The sequence below is a fragment of the Vigna unguiculata genome, unplaced genomic scaffold, assembly GCF_004118075.2.
Source record: "Vigna unguiculata cultivar IT97K-499-35 unplaced genomic scaffold, ASM411807v1 contig_661, whole genome shotgun sequence".
Lineage (NCBI taxonomy): Eukaryota > Viridiplantae > Streptophyta > Magnoliopsida > Fabales > Fabaceae > Vigna > Vigna unguiculata.
Genome location: NW_021011385.1, coordinates 42,676 through 51,794, shown reverse-complemented (window position 1 = coordinate 51,794; position 9,119 = coordinate 42,676).

The following is a 9,119-nucleotide window of genomic DNA, read 5'->3' as shown; positions in this document are numbered from 1 at the left end:
TTCCTAATTAGAGACCAATTATTTTGGTAGCCAAAACCTGGTAGCTAATGGTAGTGACCAATTTAAAAACCAATTCATAATTGAAACTATTTTAATTATCAATTTAGAGACCAATTATAATTTTTTGGAACTATTTTAGTTGTCAATTTGGTCAATGTATAGTGACTAATTATTTTTTGTTACTAAAATTGGTCATTATTCAAAGATTTTATTGTAGCGACTTTATAAATTAGATACTTCATTGATAAGTATCATTAAAGTATCCTAAGTATCAGACACGATACATGTCGAACACGGATACATGACCAAAATTGAAGTATTGGTGCATCATAGTGGCTCATCCATGAAGTTTAAAGTGACTTGAGGAAATATATCACCTACGCTGATTATGTATAAATTCAAATCGGATCATCAAACTATAATAAGACAAAAAGAACTATGACGAAAGAATTGAAAGATCTTCGTTTAAAAGTTAACTTTAAATTGAAACAACCTGTTTGATACGAGATAACACTAGTTTCCTTTTGAAATAAAGGGTTTGTAGATCTGTGACACAACAATAGTTATCCAGACATTCCTTTAGATATTCAATATCATGTGGCCAAGCAACTTTTTACAACAAATGAAAATATGGAGGGTCAACAGATTGTTTTTATCGACAATTGTTAATTGTTAGTTTTTGTTAGCGGGGGAGTCACTACATGGGATTTTTCTCATATTACATGGGATTTTTCTTGCAAATTTATTAAAAAATTTGCAAGAAAATACTCTTTTCTACCATTTTTTCTACGAATCTTAATTGGTAGGTAATTTCCTCGTGGGTAATTATTTTCTACAAAATTATAAAATATTTCCTACAAAATTTGTTGCGGAATGTGTTTTATACAAAATATTTTTGCAAAAAAAAATTGGTAACAATTTCTTGCAATTTGTTTTTCACAATAAAATTTGTAAGTATTTCTTACGAAAAAAATTTCAAAACAAAATTGGCAAGAAATATTAATTTTTTTATTAGTGAGTTAAACTAACAACCCCTCCCACCCTCTCTTCTAAATCCCACCAAACAAACCTAATTTCTCCATATTAATAACAGGAGGGATCAAACCCACATCCTTCCCCTCCCTTTCCTTCCGTCTAACCATTAGGCCACCTTATCACTCCTAGTCAACTTTTAACGACACAAGGTAAGTGTGTAGATAAGGTTCATAAGGTAGATAGTAGGGCATAGTGAGACAAAGTATTGTGTTTGGGATTTGGTAGGTAATAAAGTAATAGAACTACATAATCTAGATAGATAATTTGTTTATCAAACATTTCTAAGAATCAAATTCCGTAACAAAGTTCACTTTATGGATACTCATGACTGAACCTCTCTTACCACCAACAACATAACTTTATACGCCTCTGTATAACTCATCTATATGCCTCTTTACAACAATAACTACTTGATAGACAAATTGTCTATCACATAGACAATATTTTTTTCATAAGAATGTTTGACTCTTAATTTGTAGTTCTTCTTTTTGTTAATGATGATGCCAATAAATTTTTAGAGTTTATGGCCAAAAAGAAAAAATCTAGAACTATAGTTACAAAAACGGAGTTGGATTATTAATTAGAAGAAGATAATTTGTCAGTTACACCAGAATTTGATATCCTATCATGGTGGAAAATAAATGGGTTAAAGTTTCTAACCTTTCAAGCAATTGCAAGGGATGTTTTAGCTATTCCAATAACAATTGTAGCTTCTGAATCTGCTTTTAGTACTGGTGGTAAGATATTAACTTCTCACCGTAGTCACTTCATCATATACTATATAGGCTTTGATGTGTACAAGAAGTTGGATATGGAACTCAAACCATCTAGGTAAGTTACTCATATTTATTAATATTTATTGTTAGTATTTTTTTTATGAATTCTCATTTAATATTCTACATTTGGTGTTTGTAGGTGCTAAAATATTAAAAGAAAAAAATCTTCTCATGAGTGAAAATGAATCTGATGAAGAAAGTACATTATATTCTAGTAATTAAAATTTTCAATTTCAATTATTATCATATCTAATTTGTTTCATTTATTTTTCTATGTGTAGGTGGATCGAATGAAAATGAAACCACTGTTCGTTTGTAAAATTAATATTTTGGTTATTATAAAATTTTAGTAATGTGTAATTGTTTAGTTTTATATAATTATTTGAATTTCTCTAATTGTTATTTTAATATTGAATATTTTGATAGTATCATGATTCCCTTGTGTTCTTAAAATTTTTTATAAAAATTATTTAATTCATATTTGGAACAGTAAAACAAAATGGGTATAAAAATATACTTGTTTCTCGGTGGAGATGAGGATAGGTCAAAAGTTGTATACTTGCTGGATTTGAGGATGAGGATGAGGTTGAGTTTTTATTATGGGGATGGGATCATGATACTCGTACCCGCCCCGTACCTTTGCCATCCCTAAGTGTCAATATTTAATTATTTATTTATTGTTTTATATTTTAATTAGTACTACCATTATTATTGTATTAGTGCTAATATGTTATTATATTATTATGTACTATAACATATTATTATTATTAAAAACCATCAAAGCTTTTGAACTCTTTATTTTTAAGATTTTGTTTCCAAATAATATATTATTTATTTATTGTTTAATATTATATATTTAATTTTTATTATTTTTAATACTAATTATTCAATTTTTAATCTCCAGATTTTGTTCATATCTATAATACGATTTTTTTTCATAAATTAAAAATATATTTAGAGTTGTTTAGAGACATTAAAATAATCCATTAAAAAGACTTCACTTTTTTACAACCTTTCTTTTGAATTTAAATTCAAACTTCAGTATGTTTCTATAGCCTTTTGAAATTTCAAATTTAGATTTTTAATTTTATTACTATATGTATTTCGAATTTCAAATTTAAACTTAAGCTTGAAATTAGATTGAAATTGAAAAGGTAAGTATTTTCATATCTTTAAAAAATTAAAAAAATTATAATTTTTATTTTGTACATTATATTTTAAGTATAATTATTATATTAAAATTGTTATTTTGTATTACAATTACATTGTTATTAAATATTACTATATTTTATAATATATTATTATATTGTTATGTGTATCACACCTAGCCAAACTCGACCATATAAGCAAACAATGCATGTATCAAGGCAGCCAAGTAGTCAGCCTAGGCCGAGTTAGCCTAACTTATACCAGTTTTAACCTATATCTAGAAGAATAACCTACACCTCGCAAGGTAAGTAATCGGTCCAAGCCAGCTACTCCAGCAGACCCGATAAGATTAGAGCCCAGGCCGACAACTCCCATAAACTTAGTGAAAATAGAAGCCCCCACATTCAATAGGTCCTAAGGGCCTGGGTTAGGGCCCAAGCCCACTCATGGCCCAAGCCAGAGCCCAAGTTAAGGCCCGGCCTATGAGGTAATCAGACACCATTAATGCTCTTTAAATACGCGTGGACCCTAATAATTAAAGGTACGCATTCATTAATCACTAATTTGACTCTCTGAGAGCTTTGACTTACTTGAGCTTCGGAGACTCTTCTACAGGTAACCCCTTCTGGGTTCAAGCTGACATGTATCAACCGAGAAGAAGCCAACTGACGAGATAGCGGACTACATGGTAAGGTGACACTTGTGCCTAACTCATCTTATTTGTTCTCTGCAGGAACAATTGGCGCCCACCGTGGGGCACGAGACGAACACCTTTAATACCCGTTTTTCTCTGAAGATGGTTTCCACCCGTAGCAAAGCTGGAGCGAACAAGCAAGCGGATAATGGTCCCTCTGGACCTCCTGGCATCACCCCTGATCTGGCTGCCATCCTAGACGGCCAAGCAAAGATGAACAGGAACTCGCAGATCTGAAGAAACGCAGTGCTGAAGAAACGGAGGCGTTGAGACAAGAAAACTCTCGCCTCAGGCGAAGGATCGAAGCTGATCCGAACCTGAAGGGAAAAGCCAAAGAAACATCTGAAGCTGTGAAGTCCCCGGCTTTCCAGCCTACAGAGGAAGAAAGTGAGTACAATCCCACCCCCCACACCTTCACCACCACCCAACAGACACATGTTACCTCTACCCATCCCCATCACTTTCCATCTGGTCAACCGGGGCTTACCGCACCCCCAACCCCCGCCGCCACCGTTCCTACCACCCAGATCCCCTACAACATACCCACCACCCTACACACCACACATATTCCACCCTATAACCCACAATATCTTCCCACAACACGTATTCCCCCTCACAACATCACCTTCACCTTTCCTGCTATGGGCAACCACCCCGTTCCACCTCACATGCTCCCTCCTCACCAGCCCAGACGCCGTCACCCATTCACGGACTTTATCGCCAACACCCCTCTCCCAGCCCAGTGGGAACCTTTCACCCTGGATCGCTATACTAGCGAAACCGACCCTGACGAGCACCTGAAAGTCTACATCACCCATGTCGCCTTGTGCACATCTCAAGACGTAGTCTTTTGCAAAGCTTTTCCCACCACACTCAAAGGCCTTGCCCTAGAATGGTTCACAACTCTTCCGCCCTACTCAATTGACAATTTCGACATCCTCTCCCACATGTTTTCCACCCACTTCGCCGAAAGTCGTCCCATCAACCACTACCATATCCCTACTGGGCATCAGACAAGAACCTAACGAACCACTCAGAGCGTTCATCGATCGCTTCAGTAAAGCCGCCCTTCGTACACCACATCTCAATCAGGATATGATTCTCTAGTGCATGACTCTTACCCTACAACCCGACCCCTTTGCCAACAACGTCTATCTCCACCCACCTGCCTCCATGCACGAACTCAAGTTGCGTGCAGCCGACTATGTCCGCATGGAGGAAATGCAGACACTTCACACCAAATTCTGCAACGACTACGCAACCACCACCGCCAACCCCACCCCGCAACCTAACCCACGCCTTGATACCCGCCCACGCGAACCCCGCCAACCTCGCTTCACCAGATACGCCCCCCTTACAGTAGCCCGTTCCCGCATTCTGGACGAAGCCCTCCAAGCCGATCTAATCCCTCCACCACGCAAGACAACCACACCCCCCAATGCGACATGACCAAATTTTGCCGTTACCCTTCGCAACCATGGCCACACTACAGAAGAATGCAAAGCACTCCAGGACAAAATAGAAGAACTGGTCCGTGCTGGCCATTTTCGCCACTTCATCCGTAGAGACGACCATTCCTCCTCCTCTCGATCCCGTCACCCCCCGCGACCTGACCACAAACATCCACCAAATGACTCCCATCACAACAACCACCCCGCCCAACCCAACAATCAGCACCCAGAGCCCGCCCGCACCGACATCACACCTGCCGACCCCCCCCCCTTACGAGGCACCATTAACACCATCTCTGGTGGCTTCGCAAGTGGAGGCTCCACCTCTTCTGCCAGAAAAAGACACCTCCGCCTTATACAATGCATCAACCACATCACCCATTCCCACCACACACGCCGTATGCCTCCTATTGTATTCACAGAAGATGACTTCCACGGCCTCGACCACCAACAAGATGACCCCATGGTCATCACTGTTGAAATCGAGAATTATACCGTTAAGAAAGTCCTTGTTGATCAGGGCAGCTCTGTTGATATCCTCTACTGAGCCACTTACCAAAAACTCCAACTTCCGGACACCGCCATGGTCCCATATGACGAGCCAATATATGGCTTTTCCGGCGAACAGGTATCCACCCAAGGCTACATAGACCTCCACACCGTCTTCCGGGATGGAACTCAAACCAAAACCATCCTCATCCGCTTCCTTATTGTCGATGCGCCGTCCTTCTCTCAATACCCTTGGCGCAGTCGTCTCCACCCCTCACTTGGCCATGAAATTCCCTACCCCATCCGGCGACATCCTGACCATACACTGCGACCAGCGCTTGTCATCCACTCCTCTAGAGCTTCCCAATGGTCACTCTGTTAACCTAGGTACCGGTTTAAACTCTGACAAGCGTGCCACCATCACACCCATCCTCATCAACAACACGGATCTTTTCACCTGGTCGGCCGTTGACCTCCCTGGAGTAGACCCCCAGGTGGCATCCCACAAGCTGTCCATATATAAAGAAGCCTGCTACGTATCCCAGAAAAAACGCAAGCTTGGTGAAGAGCGTCGACAAGCAGCCAAGGTCGAAGTCGTCAAGTTACTGAGCGTGGGGTTTATAGAAGAAGCTCAGTACACCACTTGGCTTTCTAACGTTGTCTTGGTGAAGAAAGCCAATGGCAAATGGCGGATGTGCGTAGACTACACGGACTTGAACAAAGCTTGTCCTCGCGACGCCTACCCCTTACCCAACATTGATCGACTCGTAGACGGCGCGGTAGGAAACAAGGTGTTTAGTTTTTTGGATGCGTATTCATGGTATAACTAAATCCCCATGGCCGCAGCAAATATGCACAAAACTGCCTTCATCACGGACGATGCCAACTACTTCTATAGGGTCATGCCCTTTGGCCTCAAAAACGCCGGGGCAACTTACCAACGGGGCACTATGTCGAAGTATTTGTCGATGACAGGGTTGTCAAGTCCCTAAGTCATCACAAACACGCTGAAGACCTGCCAGCAGTGTTCTCTGCGCTGTGCCAATATAACCTCCGCCTCAATCCCGACAAATGCGTATTCGACGTTGACCCGGGTAAATTCCTTGGTTTTATGTTAACCCAACGCGGCATAGAGGCCAACCTAGAGAAAGCAAGGCTATCATCGAAATGCGCAGCCCCACTACTGTCAAGGAGGTCCAACGTCCCATTGGCCAGCTCATAGCCATCTCTCGTTTCCTACCCAAACTAGCCGAACAAACCCAGCCCATAATCCAACTCCTAAAGAAATCCACCCGGTTCACGTGGACTGATGATTGTGAACAAATCTTCCAAAAATCAAAACAACCCTAACCTCCCCACCTATCCTCCACAAGCCGGATACCAGTCAACCCCTGCTGGTATACATCACGGCCACTGACTATACCGTCAGTGCCGCGCTTGTTCAAGAGATAGAAGGAACGCAACATCCTGTGTATTTTGTGAGCAGAACATTGCAAGATCCTGAAACCAGATACCAAATGGTAGAAAAACTGGCCCTATCTTTGGTCCATGCGGCACGCCGTCTTCGCCCATATTTCCAAAACCACACCATAACCGTTAAGACCGACTACCCAATCCAAAAAATATTACAAAAACCAGATCTAGCCGGACGCATGTCATCATGGGTCATGGAACTATCAAATTCAACATCCGCTACGAACCCCACGGCCCCATCAAAGCCCAATGTCTGTTAGACTTCGTCAACGACCTACAACAAACACCCATAGAGAACCAGTGCACACTTCATGTAGATGGTTCCTCAAATCCAAGGGGTGTCGGCGCCGGCATCGTCTTAGAAGGGCCCAACGACATCCTCATCGAAAAATCCCTTCATTTTGCTTTCAAAACGTCCAATAACCAAGCTGAATACGAAGCCATCGTCATGGCCTTTCCCTAGCTCGCGAAGTAGGCATCAAGAAGTTAACGTGCAAAACCGACTCCAAACTCACTGTAGGTCATCTAAACGACGAGTTTCAGATCAAAGACCCCATCCTTCTACAATATTACCATCTGGTCCGTGCAGTCATTCAATCCGCCTTCGAACAAGTCCGCGTCGAACACATCCCAAGAACCGACAACGTCACGGCCAACATCCTCTCCAAATTGGCCAGCACCAAGCTCAAAAACTGCTACCGATCCTTACTACAGCAAACACTGTCCACACCTTCCATCACACACACTTGCCAAAACTTAACCCACACCCCAGCTAACAACGTCACCCCCTCCCAAAGCCAAAACTGGACCACCCCCTACATTCAATACCTCAAAACCGGCAACCCCCCCTCGACGCAGACAAAACTTGGCTAGCTAAGGCTGCTAGGTACACCATGATAGGCGACGACCTCTACAAACGCGGATACGGCCAACCCTTACTTAAGTGTGTCACGGCAGAGCAAGCCCAATATATCATCAAAGAGCTACACGAAGGAACTTGTGGTTATCATTCCGGTGCACGCACCATGGCTACAAGAGTTCTCAGAGCCGGATACTTCTGGCCCACTATAGAAGCAAACTGCCAGGATCATGTCAGGTAATGCAAGCCATGTCAGAAACATGACAACCTTATTCACCAGAAACAGGAACAATTACATCACATAATATCCCCATGTCCCTTCGCTAAATGGGGAATGGACATCCTCGACCCTTTTTCACCCGGCAAGGGGCAGGTAAAATTCCTAATTGTAGCCGTCGATTATTTACTAAATGGATCGAAGCCAAGCCGCTAACTACCATCACGGCCCAGCAAGTCTAGAAATTCGTGTGGAAGGACATTATATGTAGATATGGTGTACCACATACCATCATCACAGACAATGGCCGACAATTTATTGACAAGGAGTTAGCCAAATTCTACACCGGCCTAGGCGTCAAACACATCACAAGTTCTGTAGAACATCCACAAACCAATGGGCAAGCCGAGGCAGCAAATAAAGTCATCCTCGTAGAGCTGCGCAAGAGGTTGGATACCGCCAAAGGACGATGGCCTGAAGAGTTAATAGAAGTACTATGGGCTTACAGATGCACCCCCCAATCATCAACAAATGAATCCCCATTCAGCTTAGTCTACGGCGCAGACGCCATGATACCAGTAGAAATTGGTGAACCATCCCTGCGCCGAGAACTATACGACCCAACCCACAACCACCAAAACATGGCCTTGCATCTCGACCTCCTACCCGAACTCAGAGAAAAATCCCAGATACGCAATCTAGCTGCCAAACAACGAGCTGCCAGGAAATATAATGCAAATATACACCCACGATCATTTGTCGTCGGGGACCTAGTATGCAGAATGGCCAGCAGTGCTAGAAAGAAGGATGGCAAGTTCTCCACCAATTGGGACGGCCCATACCGCATACGAGAAGATGCAGGAGGAGGAGCTTATCGCCTAGAACAATAATCTAGGGAAGAAATTCCCAACACTTGGAATGTATCCCACCTCAAGTTCTATTTCAGCTGAATGTGTATTGTAATCGAACCAATACT